The sequence below is a fragment of the Panthera pardus genome, unplaced genomic scaffold, assembly GCF_024362965.1.
Source record: "Panthera pardus isolate Hobbes unplaced genomic scaffold, ASM2436296v1 HiC_scaffold_18, whole genome shotgun sequence".
NCBI lineage: Eukaryota > Metazoa > Chordata > Mammalia > Carnivora > Felidae > Panthera > Panthera pardus.
The window spans coordinates 16,924,291-16,937,576 of NW_026526743.1; the positions used below are offsets into that span (position 1 = coordinate 16,924,291).

Here is a 13,286-nt window from a genome sequence, read left to right on the forward strand (position 1 = left end):
TCAGGCTCCACGCTGACAGCATGGAGGCTGCATGGGATTCTCTCTCTCTCTCTGTCTCTCTCTCTCTCTCTCAAAATAAGCTTTTAAGAAATTAAAAAATAAAAATAAAAATCAATATTCAACTATATGCCATCTATAAAAGATTGAAAATCTCTAAGGACATATATAAGTTGAAAGTGAAAAAGTATGGGAAAAGATATTCCAGGTAGATAGTAGCCAAGAGACAGCAGGAATAGCTATGCTAATGTGGACTTTAGCTCAAAAATTCTTACGAGAGACAAAAAAAAAAAGGACATTATATAATGATAAAAGGGTCAATTAAGATGACATACAATTATGAGCATATATACAACAAATATCAGAGGTCCTAAATCTATGAAGCAAACATTGATAGAACTGAAGAAATACACAGCTCTACAATAATAGTAGACTTCAGTTCCCACTTTCAGTAATGATAGAAGAGCCAGATAGAAAGTCAGTAAGGAAACAGAGGACTTGATTAACACTATAAACCAGCTGAACCTAACAGACATATACAGAATACTATTTTGCGCCAGTCTCAACCTATCAATAGTGATGCTATAAATGGCTGGAGGTACTTACCTGAGCTCAGGTTCCCTTTTTGGAACCAACGTTGTAGTTGAACTGGCCCTTGTGGCTTCAATGCAATCACTATCAAAATTCCAGTAACATTTTTTGTAAAAATAGAAAAATCCATCCTAAAACTCATGTGGAATCTTAAGGGACCCTGAATGTCCCCCAAAAAAACTCTTGAAAAAAAAGAACAAAGTTAGAGGTCTCACCCTGATTTCAAACCTACTACAAAGCTACAGTAATCAAAACAGTGTCGTACTGACATTAAGATGGACATACAGACCAGTAAAAAAGAATAAGAAGCCCAGAAAATTACCTTGCAGTATAGTTAGTTGATTTTTGACAAGGCTGCAAGACCATTCCATGGGGGAAACAACAATCTTTTCAACAAACAATTGAAAATTGGATTTGGGGAATCTAATTTGGGATTGGGAAAATTGAATATTCACATGTGAAAGAATGAAGTTGGACCCTTACCTTACACAATATAAAACTATTAATTCAATATGGATCAAAGACCTAAGTGTAAGAGTGTAAAACTATAAAATTATTAGAAGACAACATAGGGGGAGGGTTCACGACATTGAATCTGGCAATCATTTCTTGGATATGATACCAAAAGTACAACCAATAAGAGGAAAAATAAATTATATTACATAAAAAGTTTAAACTGTGCATCAAAGGACACAATCAACAGAGTGAAAAGGCAACCCATAGAATGGGAGACAATATTTGCAAATCATATACCTGATAAGAGGTTAATATCCAGAATATATGAAGAACTCCTACCACTCAACCACAATAACCCCAAACAACCCACTTTTAAAATGAGCAAAGGACTTGAATAGACATTTCTCTAAAGAAGATATATAAATGGTCAATAAGAATATAAAAAGATGTTCAATATCACTGACCAGGGAAATGCAAATCAAAATCACGATGAGACATACTACCTTACACCTATTAGAATGGCTACTATCAAAAAGAAAAGAAAAACAAAATAACAAGTATTGGTGAGGATATTTAGATTTTGGGATCCTTATGCACTGTTGGTAATGTAAAATGGTACAGATGCAATGGAAAACAGTATGGTGATTCTTCAAAAAATTAAAAATAGAATCACCATATTGTCCACCCATTCCACTTCTGGGTATATATCCAAAATAACTGAAGAGAGTGTTCAAAGAAATTTTTGTACACCCATTTTCATAGCAGCATTATTTACAACAGCCAAAGGTGGAAGCAGTCCAAGTGTCTATTGCCAGGTAAATAGAATAAAATGTGGTATACACATACAATAGAATTATTCAGCCTTAAAAAGGAAGGAAATTCTGACACGTGCTACATACAACATGGGGAAAAGTTACAGACATCATGCTAGGTGAAATAAGCCAGTCACAAAAAGACAAATACTGTATAATTGCACTTAAATGAGGTATCTGTTATAGAGACTGCAACTAGAATAGAGCTTGCCAGAGATTGGGGGGAGGGCAGAATGGAGAGCTGCTGTTTAATGAGTTTAATCAGGCTCGTAGTTTCTCGTTTGTTTTTTTTTATTACCTTTTCTCTTTTTTTGGATCAGAGTTTTTAAAATTCTTTCTTTTTCCTTCCTTTTTCCTTCCTTCTTTTTTTCCTTTTCTTTTCCTTTCTTTTTCTTTGGAATCAGCCTTATAGTTTTTCGATTCTCTGTTTGGTTTTTTGTACCCTTTCCTTTTGTCTTTTTTTTTTTTTTTTGAGATCAGGCTTTTTCTCCCTCCCCCCTTTTTACCAAGGTTACTTGAACAAACAAATCAAAGGTTTGGACCTAGTTAAAGGTCCAGACACTCCACCACAGGAAGCATGGAGGAACTCTGCAGAGGACTGACCAGTAGGAAAGAGCAGCCAAAACGCAACAACAGAGTATACACAACATACACTAGAAACACTTCATGAAGTGCCAGGCCCTGGACAGGGTATGACCCCTTTTTAATACAGCAGTACTCTCAGGTTCAGGAAACACAAAGCATTTTAAAGCACACAAAAGACAGAAACTTAGCCAAAATGACAAGATGGAAGAATTCTCCCCAAAAGAAAAATCAAGAGGAAATCACAGCCAGAGAATTGCTCAAAATAGACATAAGCAATATATCCAAACAATAATTTAGAACAATAGTCATTAGATTACTAACTGGGCTTGAAAAAAGCATAGAAGACGCCAGAAAAATCCTTGCCGCAGAGATCAAAGACCTAAGAACTAGTCAGGATGAAATAAAAAGTGCTGTAACTGAGATACAAAACAAACTGGATACAGTGACAATGAGGACTGAAGAAGCAGAGGAGAGAATAGGTGATATAGAGATAAAATTATGGAAAATAATGAAGCTGAAAAAGAGGGAAAGGAAATTATTAGATCACGAGGGGAGACTTAGAGAACTAAGTGATTCCATGAAACAAAACAATATCCATATCATAGGGAGTCCCAGAAGAAGAAAGGGGAAAAGGGGGCAGAAGGTTTATTTGAACAAATGGTAGCTGAGAACTTCTCTAATCTGGGGAAGGAAACAGGCATTCAAATCCAAGAGGCACAGAGAACTCCCCTCAAAATTAACAAAAACAATTCAACACCATGACATATCATAGTGAAACTTGCAAAATACAAAAATAAAGAGAGAATTCTGAAAACAGCTAGGGACAAAAGGTGCTTAACCTACAAGAATGGAACATAATAAGGTTAACAGCAGACCTGTCCACTGAAACTTGGCAGGCCAGAAGGGAATGGCAGGAAATACTCAATGTGCTGAATAGGAAAAATATACAGCCAAGAATTCTTTATCCAGCAAGGCTGTCATTCAGTATAGGAGAGTTTCCCAGACAAACAAAACTAAAGGAGTTTGTGACCACTAAACCATTCAACCACTAAACCACTAAACCAGCCCCACAAGAAATTTAAGGGGGGGGGGGGGGGGGTTGTCTCTCTGAGTGAAAAAAAAAAAAAGACCAAAGCAACAAGGACTACAAAGAACCAGAGAACATTACCAGACACACCAACTCTACAGGTAACACACTGGCACTAAATTCATGTCTTTCAGTAATCATTCTGAATGTAAATAGACTAAATGTTCCAATCAAAAGACATATGGTATCAGAATGGATAAAAAAAAAAAACAACAAGATTCATCTATATGTTGCCTACAAGAGACTCGTTTTATTTATTTATTTATTTATTTATTTATTTATTTATTTATTTATTTAATGTTTATTTATTTTTGAGAGACAGAGCATTAGCAGGGGAAGGGCAGAGAGAGAGAGGGAGACACAGAATCCAAAGCAGGCTCCAGGCTCTGACCGGTCATCACAGAGCCCGATGTAGGGTTCGAACTCACAAACCTTGAGATCATGACCTGAGCCAAAGTTGGACGCTTAACGATTGAGCCACCAGGCGCCCCTACAAGAGACTCATTTTAGACTTAAAGACACCTACAGATTGAAAGTGAAGGGATAGGGGCGCCTGGGTGGCGCAGTCGGTTAAGCGTCCGACTTCAGCCAGGTCACGATCTCGCGGTCCGTGAGTTCCAGCCCCGCGTCAGGCTCTGGGCTGATGGCTCAGAGCCTGGAGCCTGTTTCCGATTCTGTGTCTCCCTCTCTCTCTGCCCCTCCCCCGTTCATGCTCTGTCTCTCTCTGTCCCCCCCCAAAAAAAAAAGAAAGTGAAGGGATAGAGAACCATCTTTCATGCTAATGGAGATGAAAAGAAGGCCAGAATAGCCATACTATATCAGACAAACCAGATTTAAAAACATAGACTGTAACAAGAGATGAAGAAGGGCATTATATCATAATTAAGGGGTCTTTCCATCAAGAAGACCTAACAATTGTAAATATTTATGCGCCAACTTGGAACACCCAAATATGTGAATCAATTAATCACAAACATAAAGAAAACTCATTGATAATAATACCATAATAGGAGATTTTAATACCCCACTTACAACAATGGACAGATCATCTAAGCAGAAAATCAACAAGGAAACAATGGCTTTGAATGACACACTGGACCAGATGGACTTAACAGATATATTCAGAACATTTCATCCTAAGGGAGCAGAATACACATTCTTCTTGAACGCATATGGAACATTCTCCAGAATAGATCACATACTGGGTCACATATCAGCCCTCAACAGGTACAAAAAGATCAAGATTATACCATGCATATTTTCAGATAACAAAATGCTATTTTTGTAGCATTTTCAGATGCTATGAAACTGAAATCAACTATAAGAAAAAAATTCGGAAAGTCCCCAAATACTTGGAGGTTAAAGAATATCCTACTAAAGAATGAATGGGTTAACCAGGAAATTAAAGAAGAAATTTAGAATTATCAAACTCAACACTCAAAAAAAAACCCAAATAATCCAGTGAAGAAATGGGCAGAACACATGAACACTTTTCCAAAGAAGACATCCAGAGGGCTAACAGATATATGAAATGATGGTCAACATCACTCATCATCAGGGAATACAAATCAAAACCACAATGAGATACCACCTCATACTGGTCAGAATGGCTAAAATTAACAACTCAGGAAACAACAGCTATTGGTGAGGATGTGGAGAAAGGGGAACCCTATTATGCTTTTGGTGGGAATGCAAACTGGTGCAGCCACTCTGGAAAACAGTGTGGAGAGTCCTCAAAAAGTTAAAAATAGAACTACCCTACAACCCAGCAATTGCACTACTAGGTATCTATCCAAAAGACTTAAAAATTTTCTGATTCGAAGGGGCACATGCACCCTAATGTTTTTAGCAGTGTTATTATCAACAATAGCCAAATTATGGAAAAAGCCCAAATGTCCATTGACTGACAAATGGATAAAAAAGATGTGGTAGGTCTATACAATGGAATATTACTCGGCCATCAAAAAGAATGAAATCTTGGCATTTACAACAACATGGACGGAACTATAATGTATTATGTATGCTAAGCGAAATAAGTCAGTCAGAGAAAGACAAATATCATATGATTTCACTCACATGTGGAATTTAAGAAACACAACAGATGAACACAGGGGAAGGGAAGGAAAAATAAGATAAAAACAGAGAGGGAGGCAAACCATAAGACACTCTTAATTATAGCAACAAACTGAGGGTTGCTGGAGGGGAGGTGGGTAGGGGGTAGGGCTAAATGGGCAGTGGGCATTAAAGAGGGCACTTGTTGGGATGAGCGCTGGGCGTTATATGGAAGTGATGAATCACTGGGTTCTACTCCTGAAACCAATACTACACTGTATGTTAACTAACTTGAATTAAATAAATTAAATTAATTAAAAAATATAAAGAAGCTCACTTGAGCATTGGTATCAGAGTCTTTCTTAAAACTCCATGGATGATTGTCTGTATGTTGCCTACTAAATAAAAATATTGCCTATGTTTACAGACCCTCTGGATGTTGACAGTTATGTGACCAAAAGCCTAGACCCTGAATCACATTGTTAGTGTGACCTAAAGCCTCTATGTAAATTAGTTGTTATTATTTGGCTTGGCCTAAGGCCTGTACTCCAAATAACCTTGTTAATCCCTGCCTAACACAAAGCCGCTCGTAAACAAAGACATTTACCAGGCAAAATATTCCAAAGAGGTAAAAATAAGTAGGAGCTAAGGAGAAAAAAAAATACCTCTTTCTAGGTAAACTTGAACACTTTACTACCAAACCACCATTCTAGAAATGACAAAACAGTTCTACAGAGAATTTCAGTGAATGGCCCAAGTGCCCACAGATGGCAAATGACCAAGTTAGAATTAAGATCCAGAATAAAATTCCAGAGTCAGACTATTAACCATCAAGTTGTGCTATCTCCCAAAGGCACATAAGAGTTTCATCCGACACAAACTGACACAGTTAAATTTCAAAGGCTTCAACACAGTTCTCATTACTATATTCTCTTAATCTAAAGTTCTCTGTTACAGGAGTGCCTGGGTGGCTCAATTGGGCAAGCCTCTGACTTGGTTTTGGCTCAGGTCATGACCTCACAGTTTGGTGAGTTCGAGCCCCATGTCGGGCTCTATGCTGGCAGCATAGAGCCTGCTTGGGATTCTCTCTCCCTCTCTCTCTCTCTGCCCCTTCCCCACTTGTGCTGTCTCTGTCTCTCTCAAAATAAATAAATAAACTTTAAAAAGTGAAATAGGGGGCGCCTGGGTGGCTTAGTTGTTTAAGCAATTAACTTTGGCTCAGGTCATGATCTCACAGTTTGTGAGCTTGAGCCCTGTGTCGGGCTCTGTGCTGACAGCTCAGAGCCTGGAGCCTATTTCAGATTCTATGTCTCCCCCTCTCTCTACCCCTCCCCTGCTCAGGCTCTGTGTCTGTCTCTCATTAATAAATAAACGTTAAAAAAAAGTGAAATAAAATAAAATTCTATGTTAAAAAATAGTTAATACCTATGCCTGATATTCTCTTAGTGCAAGTTCTGCTCACCTAATGGCTAGAACCAATACCTTCTACCTTGCTTTGTTTTAAAAATACATCTTTCAAGATCAACTATAAATGGAATCTAATTCTATCTAAGCTTAATTCTTCCCCCAGCAGATAATATGTAAAATAAAGGTTTACTATTTCCTACAGAGAAAGAAACTCCACTAAAATGTGGACAAACCAAGACTTACCAAATGCCTATGTATATACTAGGTCGGAGGAAAAGGGGCATTGGGAAGGGTCTGAATTCACCAATGCTCTCTCACTGCCATGGGCTGCTATCAATCAATGAAAACAAAAGGCCCATGAACATCTCTATCAGGGAAAACATACATGGAGAAGGAAAGCACATGTAAGAAAAACAAAAATCAAGTGAAAAATAAACAGCATGTGTAATAACTTGCAAGGAATAATCTCTGTGAAGACAGAAGGCCATGAAAGACTTGCCAAATGAATATGGCCACACCAGGTAGGCCACGGGAACTCACTGGGCAGTCAAATCCCACCCTCTTCTGTGGACCTCAGCATTCATGCAGGCCCAAGCTGTGCTTTCCTGCTTTCTATGGCACTCATCTTAGGAGAAATACACGAGGGGACAAGAAAGTCATCAGGAGACTAGACACCAGGGCCAGAAGTAACTCAGGCCCTCCCCTGAGTCTACAGATGCACCACAGGACTTATTTGCTTTGTCAAGGGGAGGCTGACTGTCCTTGACAGAGGGGGGTCAAGAATCCGTCAGTGGCCAGCCACTGAGGAAAGAGCCCTGGGTCCTGGAATGCTTCTGGGAAGCACCATCCCCCCTGTCCAAGGAGGCAGGTGCTAAGCAACTGGTGTGCCCCACCAGGGAGGGAGCCCCCCCACAGCTGGGCCTATGTACACTAGGGAAGAGGGTGTTTTTCCGGGGGGGGGGGGGGCAGTGGGGTTGCAGACCTGCAGAAAGGGATTCCTGAAAGGCACTGGGAGAGGCAGAAGCTCCGATGTGTGGTGCCAGGGCATGGGACTCCTCCACCCACATCTAGGTCTCAGGGAAAATGGATTTTCAGGTGACAAGGCTATGGGATCTTTATTACCTCACTCACCAGATATCATCCCCACCCCACCTGGCCTTACATCAGATCCCATTCCTACCCGCTCCATTTGGATTTCGGTCCATAGTGTATGCAGTCTGTAGTGTCTGCATCTGGCCATCAAATCTGGCCGGCATGGCCGTAGTGGCGGCCACGGCTGTGATCCAGAGGCCCATGATCTAGGGGAACCGAGGAGAGTAAAGCAGGCTCACCCTCCCCACTTCCCGGGTTACACCCTCCTCTTTCACCCCCTCCCCACCGGCCACAACGCTCCAGGAGCCCAGCAACTCGGGGTTGAGGCCCGCCCTCCAACTGCACAAGTGCGGGCAACAGATATTGCCAGCTTCACCAGGAACCACCACCATTCCTAAACGAAGGGCGGAAACTGTAGGGGGCGGGGGCGCCCTCTGGCGGTAGTGTTGGACAGGCTGAGGCACAGGCTGTGGCTGTCCTCTGTCTTCTAGTGGGTCCAGCGGATGGAAAGAAGGGAGGGAGGGAGGAAAGAAGAGAGGGAGCGAGGGAGGGCCAAGCTAGACTGACCAAGCAGGATGAGAACAGTAGCGTTGGTATCCCTTCCCTTGCGAGTGTGCCTGGGATGATTCTGGAAGGGGTCTGCCCTCTGACCCTGAGATGGGACTGCCCCTGTGTGCTTCCGGGCCACTTTGCTCCCTCGCAGGCTTCAGTTACTGGAGCCAGAGCCAGCCGGAAGCCAATGAGCTGCCCAGTATGGGTGGAGGGATGGGACTTGTCATCTAGGCCTAGGGATGCTTACAGTCCCCATTCTTCCTAGTGACCTTGTAGCTGTTTTTGCTGTGTTTGGCTGTGTAGCTGAGTGTGATTTTTTTCCTCCTCGTTTGTCCTCGGTTTTCTTAAGGTGTGCCTGACCTGGCGATGGCTTCAGACCAGCAGTTGTAGGAAGCCCCTCTCCATCCTAAAAGGCACCTTTCCAAACACAAGAATACAAAAAGACCTGCTCAGGAATGCCTTTTAGACTTTGAGGAAAGAGGTCAAAGAAGGTGCTCTTCACTCTTTAAGGCCCCACCTCACCCCACTTCCCAAAATTCATATATCTCACCTAACCATTGTGCCATGATCCACAGGAGGCAAGTCACATTAGGAGGGTATGATCCACTCCGTGGCTGACTTGATGGCAAATTTACCACTGATCCACTTCCAGCATTTCATCTTCTGGCTTCCACTCCTTACTGGGAAGCCGGTCCCCGTTTGAGTTTGGGGGAGTAGAAGTGGAGGTGGGAGGGGTGTTTTCCAGAGGAGCGTTGCTACTTGGAATGTGCTTTTCTTTTCTTTTTTTTTTTTCTTTTCTTTTTTTTCCCCACCCACTGCAATCTTGTCTGATTTGGGGTTGGCACCAGCCATGTTTCTTCTTGTGGTCCTGGATATGAAATTCTTGATTGTGAGCCTTCCGGGGCTTCTTCTTGCTGCCCAAGCATGGCTTGGGGTCACTGTCAGTCTTGCAGTATCCAAATACTGCCTCAGACATACACTTTCTTCCTCCATCTTCCCTTGCTGGATCCCAATTCTACACCTATTCAACTTGATCTTTCTGTTCTCTGTGCCTGTGTTTGCTCCTCAGCAATTTCCATTATTCTCTCCTCCTCCTATAGGGGACGTGTTATATTCCAGCGAGTTCATTTTTCCTTCTGAAACTATTCTGCTGAGGTCATCACTTATATTTTTTGTATGTCATGGGCAAAACTTTTTTTTTCTTTTCTCCTGGTTTTTGTGTTGTTATTGAACTCCTAGAAGAGATTTCATTTCCTGTCCAGCCTGAGCATTTCTCTTCTGTGACTGAATCTATGTCCCTACCTCCCCTGCCACTACCAAGGAACTGTCTTTGAGCATAATTCACATCAAACAAAATGCACTGCCTTTCCATTTGGTGTCTGACAACATTTGGCAGATGTCCTTGGAGGTGGTTTGCTGCTGTCACCAGAACCTCAAACACTGGAGGGGATGGAACCCAGAAAGCCTCTGAGGAAACTATGAGTGAAAAATCACTGGGGACTAGAAGAAACCGCTTCTTTTTCCTCAGGGTTCTCTAGAGAACTGCTAGAAGCCCTTTGTGGGTATCAGCACCATGGAGGTGCTGATGTCCCGACATGCAGGATTCCAGTCAGTGGTGGCCTCTAGTGGTGTATGCCTGAACTGAGACTCAGACACAGCCCCGATCCAAGTCCACACTCCAGGCAGGCATCTTACCCTCAAGCTCTCCTGAACCAGAGTCAGCTCTAAGACTCACACATAGTGTCTTGCCCCAAAACAAAGTCAGGCAGGCCAATCTCCAAACATACGTCATTCTTTGTATGGTGTTGGATTCTTTCTCTCTTCAAAAACCACTGTCTCTCACCCCTAACACTGCACCCCCAGACACAGCCAACCGCCACACTGGACTGTATTCCTGACTGAAACAAGTGGCTCCAACCAGGCCCAGTCTGTCAACCGGGGTCTGGAGAGGACATCAAAGGTACCAACCAGGCCTACTTTTCCTCCTCCACAAAATACTGTCTCCCATCACAGTTCGAGACTTTCCCTCCAGGAGGAGGAAAAATCCTTGTAAAGACAAAGGGCCATGAAAGACTTGCTAAATAAATGTGGCCACACTAGGTGGCCACATAGGGATTGGGAAACCCACTGGACAGGCAAATCCCATTCCCTTCTCTGGACCTCAGCCTTCAGGTAGGCCAAGCTATTGTTTCCAGGGGCACTGGTCTTGGGACTAGAGAATAAGAAAGGTATCAGGAGACTAGATGCCCCAGACTACAGGAATTCAGACCAAGCCCTCCTCTGAGGCTACAGATACGAGGCAGAGGGACAGGAGCTCCACAGGACTTGCCAGCTTTGTCAAAGGGAGGCTGGCTGTTCCTGACACTGAGGTCAAGAATATGTCAGGAGGATAGCCACTGAAGAAAGAGCCTGGATTCTGGAAGACCTATGGGAAGCATTATTGCCCTTTCTCTCCTCCTCTATGGTCCATGTTATATTCCAGGGAGTTCACTTTTCCTTCTGCTATGTCCACTTGTTCTTAAATCTGTCTGCTCAGGCCATTTCTTTTGTTGTTTTCAGTTGTGAGCATCTTTTTCTCATTTCCTTGGTTTATTTTCTTGTTTGTAAACTCATAAAAGAGATTCCATTCCCTGTCCAGTTGACCACTGCTTTTCTGTGTCTTTCACTTATGACTGACTTTATATTTGTACTTCCCCTGTATCAGTAAACTGTCTTTCACTCAGAATTTCATTCAAACATAATTCACTCAAACAAAGCACACTGCTACTCCTTTAAGTGTATGATGATTTTTTACAAACATAGAGGTGGAGTGCTGCCATAATGGAAGCTCCAACACAGGGAAGGGGCAGAACCTGGAAAGCCTTTCAGGTAACTCTTTGCAAAAGCCACAGAGCCAGGAAGAAAACATTTCTTTCCCATTGTGTTCCTTTCCACAGTGGTTATAACCACTTCATCCCCCAACCACCATTGTCAGGGCGCACAACCCCTGACACAATTTTTTGAAGTTAGTAGCCCACATGTCTAATAGCGGTATAGATCTCAGCTAGGAGTCCATCTCAGCTAGAATCAAAGTGTGGACATCAGGCTGTTAGGCAAGCTATCCATACTGTATCTTTCCATGAAGCACATCAGGCTGTCATTGCCCAGAAACCAACTCAGGTGGGGAAACTTCAACTCATACTTTGTCCTCACTACAATTTTAACTATCTTGTCTCCATAAAGCCCTGCCTCTTAATCCAAACTAACCATCAAAAGCCATCAATGGGACTTGGCAAAGCAAAATCCTGGTCATATCACACCTGAGAAAAGCAGGTCCTACCTTGCCTAATTTTTGAAACCAGGTCACTGGAGAAGATGGAAGATAAATTCTCAACTGGTTCCATATAGTCTTCAATTCTTCCTCCACTAAATACTGTCCAATATCATGGCTTTCCCACTTCTCTCCAAGAGGAAGAAAACTCTTGTACAGGTAGAAAGCTGAGGAGGATTTTTTTAAGTGAAGAGGTTGATAATAGGCAAGTGGGAGAGGGACACTATGTAGGGTGTTCCATCAGGAACCCTTAGTGACAGACAGCACCTTGTACTCTGGGGAAAGGTAAGCCCTGAGAATCTTATCTGGCAGAGTGTGCCTGGGGAAGGAAAAGGTATGTCTGTGATAAAAACCAGAGAACTCTTGGAAAACCAGAAAGCACCTGGAGCATCTTCTGTCTTCCAGGAAGACAAACACTCTATTTTTCAGGAACTGCCTTTTAAGTTTACAGAACTATGCCTTCCTGTTTGGAGAGGTTCTCAAGGAATTCAGACCAAGGCCTCCTGTGGCCCCCTCCATTAGTTTGTACATTCAGGGCAAAGGGAGAATGGCACCAGATAGCTGACCTATCTTTTAAAGGAAAGTCCAGCCAGTCCCTGTCACATGGGGCAAGACTCTCCCAGGAGGACAACTACTTTGGAAAGAGCCCTGGCTCCAGGAAGGCCTCTTGGAGGATTTGCTCCTGTGGAAGAAGTAAGGTGCCTGCTAGCCCACCCATATTTACATCCAACTCAGGAGGTAGCACCCTCAATAGCCAGGTCCAGTTATCTGAAAGGAATTGGGGTAAGGAATTGGTGATATAAGACATGGCAGGTGCAGCATTTCCAGGAAAGTGCTCTAAGAGGCATGGCCCCCCTCGGTAGAAGTTTTAGAATTGGCCCTGTGGAGGTGCTGGCCCACCAAGGTGCCCAAGTCAGGAGATAGCACTCTCCATGACCAGTCCCAAGTACAGCTAAAAGAGGTGGGGTGGTTTCACTATTTCTAGGAATGTGCTCAAAGAGTCGGTAACCCCTGGAGTTTGAGGCCAGGATTGGGGTCCTTTTTCAATGTCTGAAGGAGGTACTGGTCTCACAATACCTATGAGTGTCTATTTACAATAGACACTATCACTTAGGGACTTGGACTTTCATATCCCTGCCCCCAACCTACCAGCCACATTCCCTCCATACCAGTCTGAAGAGGTGGCAAGGGGAGCCTAGGATGTGCGGTAGGATCCTTGTCTCAAGTCTTCATTGAATGTGTGAATGTGATTGTCCCTGAAGAAGTCTGCCAGAGATATGAATGAATGAATGAATGAATGAATAAATAAATAAAGCAAAACAAAACAAAACAAAACAAAAACAAA

The 13,286-nt window shown here is 42.6% G+C and overlaps 1 long non-coding RNA gene across 8 annotated transcripts in view; it reads right to left on the bottom strand.

The window, feature by feature from the left end:
* The window catches only part of LOC109251509 (uncharacterized), a 33,027-nt gene that overhangs the window by 12,150 nt on the left and 7,591 nt on the right, over positions 1 to 13,286 (bottom strand). For 4 of the 8 annotated variants that reach the window (XR_008423463.1, XR_008423464.1, XR_008423458.1 and 1 more), the window contains one exon: positions 8,140 to 13,207. This is a non-coding gene — a long non-coding RNA (uncharacterized LOC109251509). The remainder of the gene's footprint in view (positions 1 to 8,139; positions 13,208 to 13,286) is intronic. The other 4 variants (XR_002073541.2, XR_008423462.1, XR_008423465.1 and 1 more) reach the window with 2 other exon arrangements.